The following is a 19,823-nucleotide window of genomic DNA, read 5'->3' on the forward strand; positions in this document are numbered from 1 at the left end:
TCAGAGGAACTCCCATCCCCGACTCGCCGTGCCGCGCATTCCGTTGTGGCGTGTCCTGGACGTGTCCCTGTGTCGGTACATTCCGACACAAACCACACGCACACACACACAGCAAACCTTTCTACACTCTCAGCACTCAATCACTCGCTCACCACTCACTCACTCACCACGTTATGTAATCACCGTGGGAGTGGTGGGGTGGGTGGGGTGGTTTGGGGTGGGGTGGGTGGGTGGGCACCTGTTTGCACATCAATTCAAAACAAAAGTAGCGTTGCACCAACGTTGTCTCAACGTTGTCTCAACGTTAGCCCAACGTTTTTGGGGTGCGGTTGGAACCGTTGGGCCAACGTTCGCCCAACGTTGGCATGTGGTTATAACCGTTGACCCGACGTTCGCCCAACGTTGGGATGCGGTTGTAACTGTTGGCCCAACGTTCGCCCAACGTTGCCATGTGGTTATAACCGTTGGCCCAACGTTCGCCCAACGTTGGAGTGTGGTTGTAACTGTTGGCCCAACGTTCACCCAACGTTCGGATGTGGTTATAACCGTTGGCCCAACGTTCGCCCAACGTTTGGGATGTGGTTGTAATTGTTGGTCCCACATTCACCCAATCGTTGGCGTGTGGTTATAACCGTTGGCCCAACGTTCGCCCAACGTTGGGGTGTGGTTATAACCGTTGGCCCAATGTTCGCCCAACGTTGGGGTGCGGTTGTAACTGTTGGCCCAACGTTCCCCCAACGTTGGGATGTGGTTATAACCGTTGGCCCAACGTTCGCCCAACGTTGGGGTGCGGTTGTAACTGTTGGCCCAACGTTCCCCCAACGTTGGGATGTGGTTATAACCGTTGGCACAACGTTCGCCCAACGTTGGGATGTGGTTATAACCTTTGGCCCAACGTTCGCCCAACGTTGGAGTGTAGTTGTAACTGTTGGCCCAACGTTCCCCCAACGTTCGGATGTGGTTATAACCGTTGGCACAACGTTCGCCCAACGTTGGTGTGTGGTTGTAATTGTTGGCCCCACATTCACCCAACGTTGAGATGCGGTTGTAACTGTTGGCCCAACGTTGCCCCAACGTTGGGATGTGGTTAAAACCGTTGGCTCAACGTTCGCCCAACGTTGGGGTGCGGTTGTAACCGTTCGAACCCTTAACCCAACGTCGCCCCAACGTTGGCGTGCGGTTCGAACCGTTGGCCTCAAATGAGTAGCTGGTGTAGCGGTGGTGTAGTGAACATCGCCACTGGGGAGACAAAGGCGGCCGGGCGTGGTGGTGCTGGACACCCACCCCCTCGTGTGCCGTGCCAGCCTTCATAGGTGCTCGCTAACAGCACTTGCCCCTACAGTCTGTAGAGGCTACACGGGGGATCTTTGTCTGTGTCTACCTTCATAGGTGCTGCTACTCGCTACTAACAGCACTTGCCCCTACAGTCTGTAGAGGCTACACGGGGGACCTTTGTCTGTGTCTACCTTTACAGGTGCTGCTGCTACTCGCTACTAACAGCACTTGCCCCAGCAGTCTGTTGAGGCTATACGGGGGACCTTTGTCTGTGTGTATTTCCAGGCCTGTTTGGACTGCACCCGGGAATGCGATTGTACGAACGTCAAGGGTGACAAGGTGAGAGGTGATGGTGGTGATGGTGATGGTAGTGATGGTGATGATGGTGGTGATGGTGATGGTAGTGATGGTGGTGATGGTGGTAGTGATGGTAGTGATGGTGGTGATGGTGGTAGTGATGGTAGTGATGGTGGTGATAGTGGTAGTGATGGTGGTGATGGTGATGGTGGTGATGGTGATGGTAGTGATGGTGGTGATGGTGGTAGTGATGGTGGTGATGGTCATGGTGGTGATCGTGATGGTAGTGATGGTGGTAGTGATGGTAGTGATGGTGGTGATGGTGATGATGGTGATGGTGGTGATGGTGATGGTAGTGATGGTGGTAGTGATGGTAGTGATGGTGGTGATGGTGATGATGGTGATGGTAGTGATGGTGGTGATGGTGGTGGTAGTGATGGTGGTGATGGTGATGGTAGTGATGGTGGTAGTGATGGTGGTGATGGTAGTGATGGTAGTGATGGTGGTGATGGTGGTGATGGTGATGGTAGTGATGGTGATGTGATGGTGATAGTGATGGTAGTGATGGTGATGGTGATGGTAGATGGTGGTAGTGATGGTGATGGTGGTAGTTGATGGTGGTGATGGTGGTAGTGATGGTGGCGATGGTGGTAGTGATGGTGGTGATGGTGGTGTGTTGGTGGTGATGGTGGTAGTGATGGTGATGGTGGTGATGGTGAGTGATGGTGATGGTAGTGATGGTGGTAGTGATGGTAGTGATGGTGGTGATGGTGATGATGGTGATGGTAGTGATGGTGGTGATGATGGTGGTAGTGATGGTGGTGATGGTGGTAGTGATGGTGGTGGTAGTGATGGTGGTGATGGTGGTAGTGATGGTGGTGATGGTGGTAGTGATGGTGATGATGGTGGTAGTGATGGTGGAGATGGTGGTAGTGATGGTGGTGATGGTGGTAGTGATGGTGGTGATGGTGGGAGTGATGGTGGTGATGGTGGTGATGGTAGTGATGGTGGTGATGGTAATGATGGTGATGATGGTGATGATGGTGATGGTGGTGATGGTGGTGATGGTGATGGTAGTGATGGTGGTGATGGTGATGGTAGTGATGGTGGTGATGGTGGTGGTGATGGTGGTGATGGTGGTGATGGTGATGGTGGTGATGGTGGTGGTGATGGTGATGATGGTGATAATGGTGATGATGATGGTGGTGATGGCGGTGATGAGGAGGATGATGGTGATAATGGTGATGATGATGATGATGGTGGTGATGGTGATGATGATGGTGGTGTGGTAGTGATGATGATGGTGGTGATGGTGGTGATGGTGGTAGTGATGGTAGTGATGGTAGTGATGGTGATGGTGTTGATGGTGATGATGATGGTGGTGATGGCGGTGATGATGAGGATGATGGTAATAATGGTGATGATGATGGTGGTGGTGATGGTGATGATGATGGTGGTGTGGTAGTGATGATGATGGTGATGATGATGGTGGTGTGGCAGTGATGGTGATGATAATGGTGGTGTGGTAGTGATGATGATGGTAATGATGATGGCGATAGTCGTGATGGTGGTGATGGTGGTGTGGAAGTGATGATGATGTTGGCGATGATGGTGGTGATGATGATGGTGATGATGGTGATGATGGTGGTGATGATGGTGATGATGATGGTGGTGATGGTGGTGATGGTAGTAGTGATGGTGATGATGGTGATGGTAGCGATGGTAGTGATGGTGGTGATGGTGGTAGTGATGGTGGTGATGGTAGTGATGGTGATGACGGTGATGGTGGTGATGGTAGTGATGGTAGTGATGGTGGTGATGGTGGTAGTGATGGTGGTGATGGTGGTAGTGATGGTGGTGATGGTAGTGATGGTGATGATGGTGATGGTGGTGATAGTGGTGGTCGTGATGGTGGTGATGGTGGTAGTGATGGTGGTGATGGTAATGATGGTGATGATGGTGATGATGGTGATGGTGGTGATGGTGATGGTAGTGATGGTGGTGATGGTGGTAGTGATGGTGGTGATGGTGGTAGTGATGGTAGTGATGGTAGTGATGGTGACGATGGTGATGGTGGTGATGGTGATGGTGGTGATGGTGGTGGTGATGATGGTAATGATGGTGGTGATGATGGTAGTGATGGTGGTAGTGATGGTGGTGAGTGTGGTAGTGATGGTGGTGAGTGTGGTAGTGATGGTGGTGATGGTACTGATGGTGAGGATGGTGATGGGGGTGATGGTGGTGGTGATGGTGGTGATGATGGTAGTGGTGGTGATAGTGATGATGATGGTGGTGTGGTAGTGATGATGATGGTGGTGATGGTGATGATGATGGTGGTGTGGTAGTGATGGTGATGATGATGGTGGTGTGGTTGTGATGATGATGGTAATGATGATAGTCGTGATGGTGGTGATGGTGGTGCGGAAGTGATGATGATGGCGATGATGGTGGTGGTGATGATGATGATGGTGGTGATGGTGATGATGGTGGTGATGATGATGGTAATGATGGTAGTGATGATGGTGATGGTGGTGACGATGGTGATGGTGGTGATGATGATGATGGTGGCTATGATGGTGATGGTGGTGATGGTGGTGATGATGATGGTGGTGATGGTGGTAATGATGGTGGTGATGGTTGTGATGATGAGGATGATGGTGATGATGTTGGTGGTGGTGATGGTGGTGATGATGGTGGTGTGATAGTGATGGTGATGATGATGGTTGTGTGGTAGTGATGATGATGGTGGTGATGGTGGTGATGATGATGGTACTGATGGTAGTGATGGTGATGGTGGTGATGATGATGATGATGGTGGTGATGATGATGGTGGTGATGGTGGTGATGATGGTGATGATGGCGATGGTGGTGATGATGATGATGGTGGGGATGATGGTGATGATGATGGTGGTGGTGATGGTGAGGGTTGTGATGGTGGTGATGGTTGTAGTGATGGTGGTGATGGTAGTGATGGTGATGATGGTGATGATGGTGATGATGGTGATAGTAGTGATGGTGGTGATGGTGGAAGTGATGGTGGTGATGGTGGTAGTGATAGCAGTGATGGTAGTGATGGTGATAATGATGATGGTGGTGATGGTGATGGTGGTGATGGTGGTGGTGATGATGGTGATGATGATGGTGGTGATGGTGGTGATGATGATGGTGGTGATGGTGACGATGATGGTGGTGTGGTAGTGATGGTGATGATGATGGTGGTGTGGTAGTGATGGTGATGATGATGGTGGTGTGGTAGTGATGATGATGGTAATGATGATGGTGATAGTCGTGATGGTGGTGATGGTGGTGCAGGAACTGATGATGATGACAATGGCGATGATGGTGGTGATGATGATGATGGTGGTGATGGTGATGATGGTGGTGATGATGATGGTAATGATGGTAGTGATGATGGTGATGGTGGTGATGATGGTGATGGTGGTGATGATGATGATGGTGGTTATGATGGTGATAATGATGGTGGTGATGGTGGTGATGATGATGATGGTGGTGATGGTGATGATGGTGGTGATGGTGGTGATGATGAGGATGATGGTGATGATGGTGATGGTGATGATGGTGGTGATGGTGGTGATGTTGCTAATGATGATAGTGGTGATGGTGGTGATGGTGATGGTACTGATGGTAGTGATGGTGATGGTGGTGATGATAATGATGATGGTGGTGATGATGATGGTGGTGATGGTGGTGATGATGGTGATGATGGTGATGATGATGGTGGGGATGATGGTGATGGTGGTAGTGATGGTGGTGATGGTAGTGATGGTGATGATGGTGATGATGGTGATAATGGTGATGGTAGTGATGGTGATGGCAGTGATGGTGGTGATGGTGGTGATGGTGGTAGTGATAGTAGTGATGGTAGTGATGGTGATGATGGTGATGGTGGTGATGGTGATGGTGGTGATGGTGGTGGTGATGATGGTGATGATGGTGGTGATGGTGGTGATGATGATGGTGGAGATGGTGGTGGTGATGATGGTGATGATGATGGTGGTGATGATGATGGTGGTGATGGTTGTGCTCGTGATGGTAGTGATGGTGGTGATGGTGGTAGTGATGGTGGTGATGGTGGTAGTGATGGTGACGATGGTGATGGTGGTGATGGTGATGGTGGTGATGGTGGTGGTGATGATGGTGATGATGATGGTGGTGATGATGATGGTGGTGATGGTGATGATGGTGGTGATGGCGGTGATGATGAGGATGATGGTGATAATGGTGATGATGGTGGTGGTGATGGTGATGGTGGGGATGATGGTGATGATGATGGTGGTGGTGATGGTGAGGGTTGTGATGGTGGTGATGGTTGTAGTGATGGTGGTGATGGTAGTGATGGTGATGATGGTGATGATGATGGTGGTGATGGTGGTGATGATGATGGTGGTGATGGTGACGATGATGGTGGTGTGGTAGTGATGGTGATGATGGTGGTGTGGTAGTGATGGTGATGATGATGGTGGTGTGGTAGTGATGATGATGGTAATGATGATGGTGATAGTCGTGATGGTGGTGATGGTGGTGCAGGAACTGATGATGATGATGGCGATGATGGTGGTGATGATGATGATGATGGTGGTGATGGTGATGATGGTGGTGGTGATGATGGTAATGATGGTAGTGATGATGGTGATGGTGGTGATGATGGTGATGGTGGTGATGATGATGATGGTGGTTATGATGGTGATGATGATGGTGGTGATGGTGGTGATGATGATGGTGGTGATGGTGATGATGGTGGTGATGGTGGTGATGGTTGTAGTGATGGTGGTGATGGTAGTGATGGTGATGATGGTGATGATGATGGTGGTGATGGTGGTGATGATGATGGTGGTGATGGTGACGATGATGGTGGTGTGGTAGTGATGGTGATGATGATGGTGGTGTGGTAGTGATGGTGATGATGATGGTGGTGTGGTAGTGATGATGATGGTAATGATGATGGTGATAGTCGTGATGGTGGTGATGGTGGTACAGGAACTGATGATGATGATGGCGATGATGGTGGTGATGATGATGATGATGGTGGTGATGGTGATGATGGTGGTGGTGATGATGGTAATGATGGTAGTGATGATGGTGATGGTGGTGATGATGGTGATGGTGGTGATGATGATGATGGTGGTTATGATGGTGATGATGATGGTGGTGATGGTGGTGATGATGATGGTGGTGATGGTGATGATGGTGGTGATGGTGGTGATGATGAGGATGATAGTGATGATGGTGATGCTGATGATGTTGGTGGTGATGGTGGTGATGATGATGGTACTGATGGTAGTGATGTTGATGGTGGTGATGATAATGATGATGGTGGTGATGATGATGGTGGTGATGGTGGTGATGATGGTGATGATGGTGATGATGATGGTGGGGATGATGGTGATTGTGGTAGTGATGGTGGTGATGGTAGTGATGGTGATGATGGTGATGATGGTGATAATGGTGATGGTAGTGATGGTGATGGCAGTGATGGTAGTGTATAGTAGTGTAGTGTGTAGTGTATAGTGTAGTGTATAGTTTATAGTGTAGTAGTGTATAGTGTAGCAGTGTATAGTTTAGTGTGTAGTGTAGTGTATAGTGTAGTGTGTATAGTAGTGTAATGTATAGTGTAGTGTATAGTGTATAATAATGTAGTGTATAGTGTAGTGTGTAGTGTATAGTAGTGTGTAGTGTATAGTGTAGTGTATAGTAGTGTAATGTATAGTGTAGTGTATAGTGTACAGTAGTGTAGTGTATAGTGTAGTAGTGTAATGTATAGTGTAGTGTATAGTGTAGTGTATAGTGGTGTTATGTATAGTGTAGTGTGTATAGTAGTGTAATGTATAGTGTAGTGTATAGTGTATAATAGTGTAGTGTATAGTGTAGTGTATAGTGTAGTGTATAGTATAGGGTATAGTAGTGTATAGTGTAGTGTATAGTGTAGTGTATAGTGTCGTGTATAGTGTAGTGTATAGTGTAGTGTATAGTGTAGTGTATAGTGTATAGTAGTGTAGTGTATAGTGTAGTGTATAGAAGTGTAATGTATAGTGTAGAGTATAGTTTAGTGTGTAGTGTATAGTGTATAGTACTGTAGTGTATAGTGTAGTGTGTAGTAGTGTATAGTAGTGTAGTGTATAGTGTAGTGTATAGTGTATAGTAGTCTAGTGTATAGTGTAGTGTAGTGTGTAGTTTAGTGTAATGTATAGCAGTGTAGTGTATAGTGTAGTGTATAGTGTAGTGTATAGTGTAGTGTATAGTGTAGTGTATAGTAGTGTTTAGTATAGTGTATAGTGCAGTGTAGTGTATAATGTCGTGTATAGTGTAGTGTATAGTGTAGTGTATCGTGTAGTGTATAGTGTAGTGTATATTAGTGTATAGTGTAGTGTATCGTGTAGTGTATAGTGTAGTGTATCGTGTAGTGTATCGTGTAGTGTATAGTGTAGTGCATAATGTAGTGTATAATGTAGTGTATAGTAGTGTATAGTGTAGTGTATATAACATCTGAAAGCGCCGCGTGCTGATGGTGATGATGATATTGATGATGATGTTGTTGATGTTGATCATGATGTTGATGTTATTGTTGATGACGTTGTTGTTGTTGTGTCTCAGGGGGAGCGAGGCTTGCCAGGCCTTGTGGGCCCCCAGGGCGTCCCAGGCTTCCAAGGCCCTGAAGGATTCCAGGGTCAACCTGGGGTCAAGGTGAGGTGGTGGTTGTGGTGGTGGTTGTGGTTGTGGTGGTGGTGGTGGTTGTGGTGGTGGTGGTGGTTGTGGTGGTGGTGGTTGTGGTGGTGGTGGTGATGGTGGTGATGATACATGATGTTGATGATGATGATGTTGATGATGTTGATGATGATGATGTTGATGATGTTGATGATGATGTTGATGATGATGATGTTGATGATGTTGATGATGATGTTGATGATGTTGATGATGATGTTGATGATGTTGATGATGATGTTGATGATGGTGATGTTGATGATCATGTTGATTATGTTGATGTTGATGGTGTTGATGATGATGATGTTGATGATGATGATGTTGATGTTGTTGATGTTGTTGTTGATATTGTTGATGTTGTTGTTGGTATTGTTGTTGTTGATGTTGTTGACGTTGATATTGTTGTTGTTGTTGTTGTTTTTTATCTGCAGGGTGATGAGGGAGTATTTGGAACAATCGGCCTCAAGGGATCCCGGGTAACAGCTGGGGTCTAACTGGGGTCTAACATGGGTCTAACTGGGGTCTAACAGGGGTCTAACTAGGGTCTAACAGGGGTCTAACAGGGGTCTAACTGGGGTCTAACAGGGGTCTAACAGGGGTCTAACAGGGGTCTAACTGGGGCATAACTGGGGTCTAACAGGGGTCTAACAGGGGTCTAACTGGGGTCTTACAAGGGTCTAACAGGGGTCTAACAGGGGTCTAACTGGGGTCTAACAGGGGTCTAACAGAGGTCTAACAGGGGTCTCACTGGTGTCTAACTGGGGTCTAACAGGGGACTAACTGGGGTCTAACAGGGGTCTCACTGGGGTCTAACAGGGGTCTAACAGGGGTCTCACTGGGGTCTAACAGGGGTCTAACAGGGGTCTAACTGGGGTCTAACAGGGGTCTAACTGGGGTCTAACTGGGGTCTAACGGGGGTCTAACAGGGGTCTAACTTGTGTCTAACTGGGGTCTAACAGGGGTCTAACTGGGGTCTAACTGGGGTCTAACAGGGCTCTAACAGGGGTCTCACTGGTGTCTAACTGGGGTCTAACAGGGGACTAACTGGGGTCTAACAGGGGTCTCACTGGGGTCTAACAGGGGTCTAACAGGGGTCTCAATGGGGTCTAACAGGGATCTAACAGGGGTCTAACTGGGGTCCAACAGGGGTCTAACTGGGGTCTAACTGGGGTCTAACGGGGGTCTAACAGGGGTCTAACTTGTGTCTAACTGGGGTCTAACAGGGGTCTAACAGGGGTCTAATTGTGGTCTAATGGGGGTCTAACTGGGGTCTAACGGGGGTCTAACAGGGGTCTAACAGGGGTCTAACAGGGGTCTAACTGGGGTCTAACAGGGGTCTAACTGGGGTCTAACAGGGGTCTAACAGGGGTCTGACTGGGGTTTAACAGGGGTCTAACAGGGGTCTAACTGGGGTCTAACTGGGGTCTAACTGGGGTCTATTTGGGGTCTAACAGGGGTCTAACAGGGGTCTGACAGGGGTTCTAACAGGGGTCTAACAGGGGTCTAACAGGGGTCTAACTGGGGTCTAACTGGGGTTTATCAGGGGTCTAACAGGGGTCTAACTGGGGTCTAACTGGGATAGATCAGGGGTCTCACTGGGGTCTAACTGGGGTCTAACAGGGGTCTAACTGGGGTCTAACAGGGGTATAACAGGGGTCTAACTGGGGTCTAACGGGGGTCTAACAGGGGTCTAACTTGTGTCTAACTGGGGTCCAACTGGCTTCTAACAGGGGTCTAACTGGGTTCTAACAGGGGTCTCACTGGGGTCTAACAGGGGTCTAACAGGGGTCTAACTGGGGTCTAACAGTGGTCTAACAGTGGTCTAACCGGGGTCTAACAGCGGTCTAAGTGGGGTCTAACTGGGGTCTAACAGGGGTCTAACTGGGGTCTAACAGGGGTCTAACTGGGGTCTAACAGGGGTCTAACAGAGGTCTAACTGGGGTCTAACAGGGGTCTAACAGGGGTCTAACTGGGGTCTAACAGGGGTCTAACAGGGGTCTAACTGGGGTCTAACAGGGGTCTATGAGGGGTCTAACAGGGGTCTAACTGGGGTCTAACTGGGGTCTAACAGGGGTCTAACTGGGGTCTAACTGGGGTCTAAAAGGGATCTAACAGAGGTCTAACTGGGGTCTAACAGGGGTCTAACAGGGGTCTAACTGGGGTCTAACAGGGGTATAACTGGGGTCTAACAGCGGTCTAACTGGAGTCTAACAGGGGTCTAACTGGGGTCTAACAGGGGTCTAACTGGGGTCTAACTGGGGTCTAACAGGGGTCTAACTGGGGTCTAACAGGGGTCTAACAGGGGTCTCACTGGGATCTAACTGGAGTCTAACAGGGGTCTAACTGGGGTCTAACAGGGGTCTAACAGGAGTCTCACTGGGGTCTAACTGGGGTCTAACAGGGGTCTAACTGGGGTCTAACTGGGGTCTAACTGGGGTCTAACAGGGGTCTAACTGGGGTCTAACAGGGGTCTAACTGGGGTCTAACTGGGGTCTAACAGGGGTATAACTGGGGTCTAACTGGGGTCTAACTGGGGTCTAACTGGGGTCTAACGGTGGAGCGGTGGTGCAGCGATTAGTGCGCTATGAACCTGGAGGCCTGAGTTCGATTCCCGCTCACGGCCAACACCGGTGACGATCATCCGAACCGGTTCCGGGCCTCCCCTAGGTCGACCCAGCCTCAAATGAGTAGCTGGTGTAGCGGTGGTGGTGTCGTAAACATCGCCACTGGGGAGACAAAGGCGGCCGGGTGTGGTGCTGGTAGCCACCCACCCCCTCGTGTGCCACAGTGCCGGTAGCCTTCATAGCTGCTGCTGCTACTCGCTACTAACAGCACTTGCCCCTACAGTCTGTAGAGGCTACACAGGGGATCTTTGTCTGTGTCTACCTTCATAGCTGCTACTCGCTACTAACAGCACTTGCCCCAGCAGTTTGTAGAGGCTACACGGGGGATCTTTGTCTGTGTCTACCTTCATAGCTGCTGCTACTCGCTACTAACAGCACTTGCCCCTACAACCTGTAGAGGCTACACGGGGGATCTTTGTCTGTGTCTACCTGCATAGCTGCTGCTACTCGCTACTAGCAGCACTTGCCCCAGCAGTCTGTAGAGACTACACGGGGGACCTTTGTCTGTGCCTAACTTCATAGCTGCTGCTACTCGCTACTAGCAGCACTTGCCCCAGCAGTCTGTAGAGGCTACACGGGGGACCTTTGTCTGTGTCTACCTTCACAGGTGCTGCTGCTCGCTACTAACAGCACTTGCCCCTACAGCCTGTAGAGTCTACACGGGGGACCTTTGTCTGTGTCTACCTTCATAGCTGCTGCTACTCGCTACTAACAGCACTTGCCCCAGCAGTTTGTAGAGGCTACACGGGGGATCTTTGTCTGTGTCTACCTTCATAGCTGCTACTCGCTACTAACAGCACTTGCCCCAGCAGTTTGTAGAGGCTACACGGGGGATCTTTGTCTGTGTCTACCTTCATAGCTGCTGCTACTCGCTACTAACAGCACTTGCCCCTACAACCTGTAGAGGCTACACGGGGGATCTTTGTCTGTGTCTACCTGCATAGCTGCTGCTACTCGCTACTAGCAGCACTTGCCCCAGCAGTCTGTAGAGACTACACGGGGGACCTTTGTCTGTGCCTAACTTCATAGCTGCTGCTACTTGCTACTAACAGCACTTGCCCCAGCAGTCTGTAGAGGCTACACGGGGGACTTTTGTCTGTGCCTAACTTCATAGCTGCTGCTACTCACTACTAACAGCACTTGCCCCAGCAGCCTGTAGAGGCTACACGGGGGATCTTTGTCTGTGTCTACCTTCATAGCTGCTGCTACTCGCTACTAACAGCACTTGCCCCAGCAGTCTGTAGAGGCTACACGGGGGACCTTTGTCTGTGTCTACCTTCGTAGCTGCTGCTACTCGCTACTAACAGCACTTGCCCCAGCAGTCTGTAGAGGCTACACGGGTGACCTTTGTCTGTGTCTACCTACGTAGCTGCTGCTGCTACTCGCTACTAACAGCACTTGCCCCAGCAGTCTGTAGAGGCTACACGGGGGACCTTTGTCTGTGTCTACCTTCATAGCTGCTGCTACTCGCTACTAACAGCACTTGCCCCAGCAGTCTGTAGAGGCTACACGGGTGACCTTTGTCTGTGTCTACCTTCGTAGCTGCTGCTACTCGCTACTAACAGCACTTGCCCCAGCAGTTTGTAGAGGCTACACGGGGGACCTTTGTCTGTGTCTACCTACGTAGCTGCTGCTGCTACTCGCTACTAACAGCACTTGCCCCAGCAGTCTGTAGAGGCTACACGGGGGACCTTTGTCTGTGTCTACCTTCATAGCTGCTGCTACTCGCTACTAACAGCACTTGCCCCAGTAGTCTGTAGAGGCTACACGGGTGACCTTTGTCTGTGTCTACCTTCATAGCTGCTGCTGCTACTCGCTACTCACAGCACTTGCCCCATTAGTCTGTTGAGGCTACACGGGGGACCTTTGTCTGTACCTTCATAGGTGCTGCTGCTACTCGCTACTAACAGCACTTGCCCCAGCAGTCTGTAGAGGCTACACGGGTGACCTTTGTCTTTGTGTGCGCGTGTGTAGGGAGCCCCTGGTCAGCCCGGATTTTCGGGCACTCCGGGAAATCCGGTGAGACCCCAGCTACCACGTCAAGGTCACTGGGTCACTGGACCATTGGGTCATGGGTCATTGGGTCATGGGCAGGACGGGGCATTGGGTCATGGGGCATTGGGTCACTTTTCTATTGGGCCATGGGGGCATTGGGTCATTTGACCATTGGATTATTGGGTCATCGGGTCATGGGCGGCCTGGGTCATTGGATCATGCGCCATCAGGTCATTGGGTCATGGTCGGCATGGGGCATTGGGTCATTTGACCATTGGATTATTGGGTCATTGGGTCATTGGGTTATTGGGCCACTGGGACACGTGGAGGTAGAAGTCCCCTCGCCATGGCAAGCACCCTGTGCTGTGTGTGGTGGTGAGTGTGGTGGTGAGTGTGGTGAGTGTGGTGGTGAGTGTGGTGAGTGTGGTGGTGAGTGTGGTGAGTGTGGTGAGTGTGGTGGTGAGTGTGGTGGTGAGTGTGGTGAGTGTGGTGTGTGTGGTGGTGAGTGTGGTGAGTGTGCTGTGTGTGGTGGTGAGTGTGGTGATGAGTGTGGTGATGAGTGTGGTGAGTGTGGTGGTGAGTGTGGTGGTGAGTGTGGTGAGTGTGGTGATGAGTGTGGTGAGTGTGGTGAGTGTGGTGATGAGTGTGGTGAGTGTGGTGAGTGTGGTGATGAGTGTGGTGATGAGTGTGGTGAGTGTGGTGAGTGTGGTGATGAGTGTGGTGATGAGTGTGGTGAGTGTGGTGAGTGAGTGGTGATGAGTGTGGTGAGTGTGGTGAGTGAGTGGTGATGAGTGTGGTGAGTGTGGTGAGTGTGGTGATGAGTGTGGTGATGAGTGTGGTGGTGAGTGTGGTGAGTGTGGTGATGAGTGTGGTGATGAGTGTGGTGAGTGTGGTGAGTGTGGTGATGAGTGTGGTGAGTGTTGTGATGAGTGTGGTGAGTGTGGTGAGTGTGGTGATGAGTGTGGTGAGTGTGGTGATGAGTGTGATGAGTGTGGTGAGTGTGGTGATGAGTGTGGTGAGTGTGGTGAGTGTGGTGATGAGTTTGGTGATGAGTGTGGTGAGTGTGGTGAGTGTGGTGATGAGTGTGGTGTGTGTGGTGAGTGTGGTGATGAGTGTGGTGAGTGTGGTGGTGAGTGTGGTGAGTGTGGTGAGTGTGCTGATGAGTGTGGTGAGTGTGGTGAGTGTGGTGATGAGTGTGGTGAGGGTGGTGAGTGTGGTGATGAGTGTGGTGAGTGTGGTGATGAGTGTGGTGAGGGGGGTGAGTGTGGTGGTGAGTGTGGTGAGTGTGGTGATGAGTGTGGTGGTGAGTGTGGTGAGTGTGGTGAGTGTGGTGGTGAGTGTGGTGAGTGTGGTGAGTGTGGTGGTGAGTGTGGTGATGAGTGTGGTGAGGGTGGTGAGTGTGGTGAGTGTGGTGGTGAGTGTGGTGAGTATGGTGGTGAGTGTGGTGAGTGTGGTGGTGAGTGTGGTGAGTGTGGTGGTGAGTGTGGTGATGAGTGTGGTTAGTGTGGTGGTGAGTGTGGTGAGTGTGGTGATGAGTGTGGTGAGTGTGGTGAGTGTGGTGATGAGTGTGGTGTTTGTGTGGTGAGTGTGGTGGTGAGTGTGGTGAGTGTGGTGGTGAGTGTGGTGGTGTGAGTGTGGTGAGTGTGGTGATGAGTGTGGTGAGTGTGGTGGTGAGTGTGGTGAGTGTGGTGGTGAGTGTGGTGGTGAGTGTGGTGAGTGTGGTGATGAGTGTGGTGAGTGTGGTGGTGAGTGTGGTGAGTGTGGTGGTGAGTGGTGAGTGTGGTGAGTGTGGTGATGAGTGTGCTGAGTGTGGTGGTGAGTGTGGTGAGTGTGGTGAGTGTGGTGGTGAGTGTGGTGAGTGTGGTGGTGAGTGTGGTGATGAGTGTGGTGAGTGTGGTGGTGAGTGTGGTGAGTGTGGTGATGAGTGTGGTGAGTGTGGTGGTGAGTGTGGTGAGTGTGGTGGTGAGTGTGGTGAGTGTGGTGGTGAGTGTGGTGAGTGTGGTGAGTGTGGTGGTGAGTGTGGTGGTGAGTGTGGTGGTGAGTGTGGTGAGTGTGGTGAGTGTGGTGGTGAGTGTGGTGAGTGTGGTGGTGAGTGTGGTGAGTGTGTGTGTGTGGTGGTGAGTGTGGTGGTGAGTGTGGTGGTGAGTGTGGTGGTGAGTGTGGTGAGTGTGGTGGTGAGTGTGGTGAGTGTGGTGGTGAGTGTGGTGAGTGTGTGTGTGTGGTGGTGAGTGTGGTGGTGAGTGTGGTGGTGAGTGTGGTGGTGAGTGTGGTGAGTGTGGTGGTGAGTGTGGTGAGTGTGATGTGTGTGGTGGTGAGTGTGGTGGTGAGTATGGTGAGTGTGGTGGTGAGTGTGGTGGTGAGTGTGGTGGTGAGTGTGGTGGTGAGTGTGATGTGTGTGGTGGTGAGTGTGGTGGTGAGTGTGGTGGTGAGTGTGGTGGTGAGTGTAGTGGTGAGTGTGGTGGTGAGTGTGGTGGTGAGTGTGGTGGTGAGTGTGGTGGTGAGTGTGGTGAGTGTGGTGGTGTGTGTGGTGGTGAGTGTGGTGGTGAGTGTGGTGGTGAGTGTGATGCTGTGTGTGGTGGTGAGTGTAGTGGTGAGTGTGGTGGTGAGTGTGGTGAGTGTGGTGGTGAGTGTAGTGGTGAGTGTGATGGTCAGTGTGGTGAGTGTGGTGGTGTGTGTGGTGGTGAGTGTGGTGGTGAGTGTGGTGGTGAGTGTGGTGGTGAGTGTGGTGGTGAGTATGGTGATTGTGGTGGTGAGTGTGGTGGTGAGTGTGGTGGTGAGTGTGGTGGTGAGTGTGGTGAGTGTGGTGGTGAGTGTGGTGGTGAGTGTGGTGCTGTGTGTGGTGGTGCAGGGATCTCCTGGGAATGATGGACTCAGTGGCCCACCGGGTGTGCCAGGGTGTAATGGAACCAAGGTGGACTCACACACTCACTCACTCACTTACACACTCACTTACACACTCACTTACACACTAACTTACACACTCACTTACACACTCACCCACTCACTCACCCACTCACTCACTCACTTATACACTCACTTACACACTCACTTACACACTCACTCACTCACTCACACACTCACTCACTCGCTTACACACTCACTTACACATTCACCCACTCACTCACCCACTCACTCACCCACTCACTCATTCACCCACTCACTCAATTACACATTCATCCACTCTCTTACACACTCACTCACTCATTCACCCACTCACTCACCCACTCACTCAGCCACTCACTCATTCACCCACTCACTCACTCACTAACACACTCATTCACCCAGTCACCCACTCACTCACTCACTCACCCACTCACTCAACCACTCACTCACTTACTTACACACTCACCCACTCACACACTCACTCACTCACTTACACACTCACCCACTCACTCACCCACTCATTCACCCACTCACTCACTCATTCACCCACTCACTCACCCACTCATTCACCCATTCACTCACTCACTTACACACTCACCCACTCACTCACTCACTTGCACACTCACCCACTCACTCACCCACTCACTCACCCACTCACCCACTCACTTGCACACTCACCCACTCACTCACCCAGTCACACACTCACTCACTCACTCACCCACTCACTCACCCACTCACTCACACACCCACTCACTCACTCACTTACTCACCCACTCACCCACTCACCCACCCACTCACTCACTCACCCACTCACTCATCCACTCACCCACTCACTCACCCACTCACTCACACACTCACTCACCCACTCACTCACTCACCCACTCACCCACTCACTCACCCACTCACTCACACACCCACTCACTCACCCACTCACCCACTCACTCACCCACTCACTCACTCACTTACTCACCGACTCACCCACTCACTCACTCACCCACTCACTCACCCACTCACACACCCACTCACCCACTCACCCAGTCACTCACACACATACTCACCCACTCACTCACCCACTCACACACTCACTCACTCGCCCACTCATTCACCCACCCACTCACTCACCGACTCACCCACCCACTCATTCACCCACTCACTCACTCACACACTCACTCACCCACTCACTCACTCACTTACAGACTCACCCACTCACACACTCACTCACTCACCCACCCACTCACTCACTAACTCACACACTCACTCACTCACCCACTCACTCCCCCACACTCACTCACTCACCCACTCACTCACTCACACACTCACTCACCCACTCACTCGCCCACTCATTCACCCACTCACTCACTTACAGACTCACCCACTCACCCACTCACTCACCCACTCACTTACATACCCAATCACTCACTCACACACTCACTCACCCACTCACCCACTAACTGACTCACCCATTCACCCACTCACCCACTCACTCACTCACTGACTCAACACTCACTCACGCATTGACGCACAAACTCACTCACCCACTCACCCACTCACTCACACACTCACTCACCCACTCACACACTCACCCACACACCCACCCACTCACTCACCCACTCACCCACCCACTCACTCACCCACTCACACACTCACACACACTCACACTCAGATGCACACGCACACATTCACCTACACCACACTCGCGCGTGAGTTGTATGCAGAGTGAGCGAGAGGGGGCGCTACTCGCGGAGAGCCCCTTGCCTGGGCGGGCCGTGAGAGTTACCTGGGGGAGCTTTGCCTGTGCCTGTGTCTTGTGGTTTAGGGAGAGCCAGGCTACCCCGCTTCACCAGGCCAGCCGGGAAACCCAGGATTCACGGTGAGACACGGGGGTCACGTGGGTCACGGGGGTCACGTGGGTCATGGGGGTCATGGAACTAGGAGATTCACGGTGTCACGGACTCGGGTCACGGGACTTGGGGGTCACAAACTCGAGGGCATGGGGGTCACAGGGGTCATGGGCTTGAGGTCACGTAGCTCGGGGTCACGGGGGTCACGGACTCGGGGTCACGGAATCGGAGCCGCGAGGACTTGGGAAGAGAGAGAGAGAGAGACGCACCGGGAATGATGATTTGTCGTGTTGTCCCATCCGCCTTTGTCTCTCTCTCTGTCTCCCTGTGTCCGTGATGTCTATGCCAGGGTCCACCCGGGCCTACAGGACCCAAGGTACAACGCGCAGAGGCGATTGCAGTGGTGGTGGTGATGTTGGTGATGGTGGTGATAACGATGATGATTATGATGATGGTGGCGGTAATGGTGGCGATGGTGGTGGGTGAGTGAATGCGTTAGCGGGTGAGTGAGCGGGTGGGAGAGCGAGTGGGTGAGTGAGTGTGTGTGTGAGTGAGCGGGTGAGCGAGTGGGTGAGTGAGTGGGTGAGTGTGTGAGTAAGCGGGTGGGCGAGCGAGTGGGTGAGAGAGCGGGTGAGCGAGTGGGTGAGCGAGTGGGTGAGAGAGTGGGTGAGCGAGTGAACAGGTAAGTGAGCGGACGGTGAGTGAGCGAGTAAGTGGGTGAGTGAGTGATGGTGATGATGCTGTTGATGATGGTGTTGATGGTGATGATGGTGTTGATGTTGTAGGGGGAGCCAGGGGATGTGATTTCTGCGTACCCAGGACAGAAAGGGAACCCTGGCTTGCCAGGGACTCCGGGCAGAGTGGTGAGTGACTACTCACTCACTCACTCACCACTCACTCACCCGCTCACTCACTCACTCACAACTCACTCACCCACTCACTCTCTCACCCATCCACTCACTCACCACTCACTCACCACTCACCCGCTCACTCACTCACTCACTCGCTCACTCACCCACCACTCACTCTCTCACCCATTCACTCACTCACTCACCACTCACCCACCACTCACTCTCTCACCCGTCCACTCACTTCTCTCACCCATCCACTCACTCACTCACCACTCACTCACCACTCACCCGCTCACTCACTCACTCGCTCACTCACCCACCACTCACTCTCTCACCCATCCACTCACTCACCACTCACTCACCACTCACTCACCCACTCACTCACTCACCCACTCACTCACTCACGCTCTCACCCACCCATCCACTCACTCACCACTCACTCACCCACTCACTCACCACTCACCCGCTCACTCACTCACTCACTCGCTCACTCACCCACCACTCACTCTCTCACCCATCCACTCACTCACCACTCACTCACGACTCACCCGCTCACTCACTCACCACTCACTCGCTCACTCACCCACCACTCACTCTCTCACCCATCCACTCACTCACTCACTCACCACTCACTCACCACTCACCCGCTCACTCACTCACTTACTCGCCTACTCACCCACCACTCTCTCACCCATCCACCCACTCACTCACTCACCACTCACTCACCACTCACCCGCTCACTCACTCACTCACTCGCTTACTCACCCACCACTCACTCTCTCACCCATCCACTCACTCACTCACTCACCACTCACTCTCTCACCCATCCACTCACTCACTCACTCACCACTCACTCACCACTCACCCGCTCACTCACTCACTCGCTTACTCACCCACCACTCACTCTCTCACCCATCCACTCACTCACCACTCACCCACCACTCAATCTCTCACCCATCCACTCACTCACCACTAACTCACCACTCACCCGCTCACTCACTCACTCACTCGCTCACTCACCCACCACTCACCCTCTCACCCATCCACTCACTCACTCACCCATCCACTCACTCACCACTAACCCACCACTCACCCGCTCACTCACTCACTCACTCGCTCACTCACCCACCACTCACTCTCTCACCCATTCACTCACTCACTCACTCACCACTCACCCACCACTCACTCTCTCACCCGTCCACTCACTCTCTCACCCATCCACTCACTCACTCACTCACCACTCACTCACCACTCACCCGCTCACTCACTCACTCGCTCACTCACCCACCACTCACTCTCTCACCCATCCACTCACTCACCACTCACTCACCACTCAC

The 19,823-nt window shown here is 51.9% G+C and overlaps 1 protein-coding gene across 1 annotated transcript in view; it reads left to right on the forward strand.

The window, feature by feature from the left end:
* Nucleotides 1–1,543: 1,543 nt before the first annotated feature.
* The window catches only part of LOC116956744 (uncharacterized), a 191,195-nt gene continuing 172,915 nt past the window's right edge, over nucleotides 1,544–19,823 (forward strand). The window contains exons 1-8 of the mRNA XM_076057983.1: nucleotides 1,544–1,614; nucleotides 8,185–8,274; nucleotides 8,724–8,768; nucleotides 12,891–12,935; nucleotides 15,760–15,822; nucleotides 17,611–17,664; nucleotides 17,985–18,011; nucleotides 18,421–18,498. The gene's annotated coding sequence lies outside the window, so the exon portion shown is untranslated. The remainder of the gene's footprint in view (nucleotides 1,615–8,184; nucleotides 8,275–8,723; nucleotides 8,769–12,890; nucleotides 12,936–15,759; nucleotides 15,823–17,610; nucleotides 17,665–17,984; nucleotides 18,012–18,420; nucleotides 18,499–19,823) is intronic.

This window comes from Petromyzon marinus (genome assembly GCF_048934315.1).
Source record: "Petromyzon marinus isolate PM22_M1 ecotype Great Lakes invasive population chromosome 67 unlocalized genomic scaffold, UKy_Petmar_22M1.pri1.0 chr67_unloc.2, whole genome shotgun sequence".
NCBI classification, from domain to species: Eukaryota; Metazoa; Chordata; class Hyperoartia; order Petromyzontiformes; family Petromyzontidae; genus Petromyzon; species Petromyzon marinus.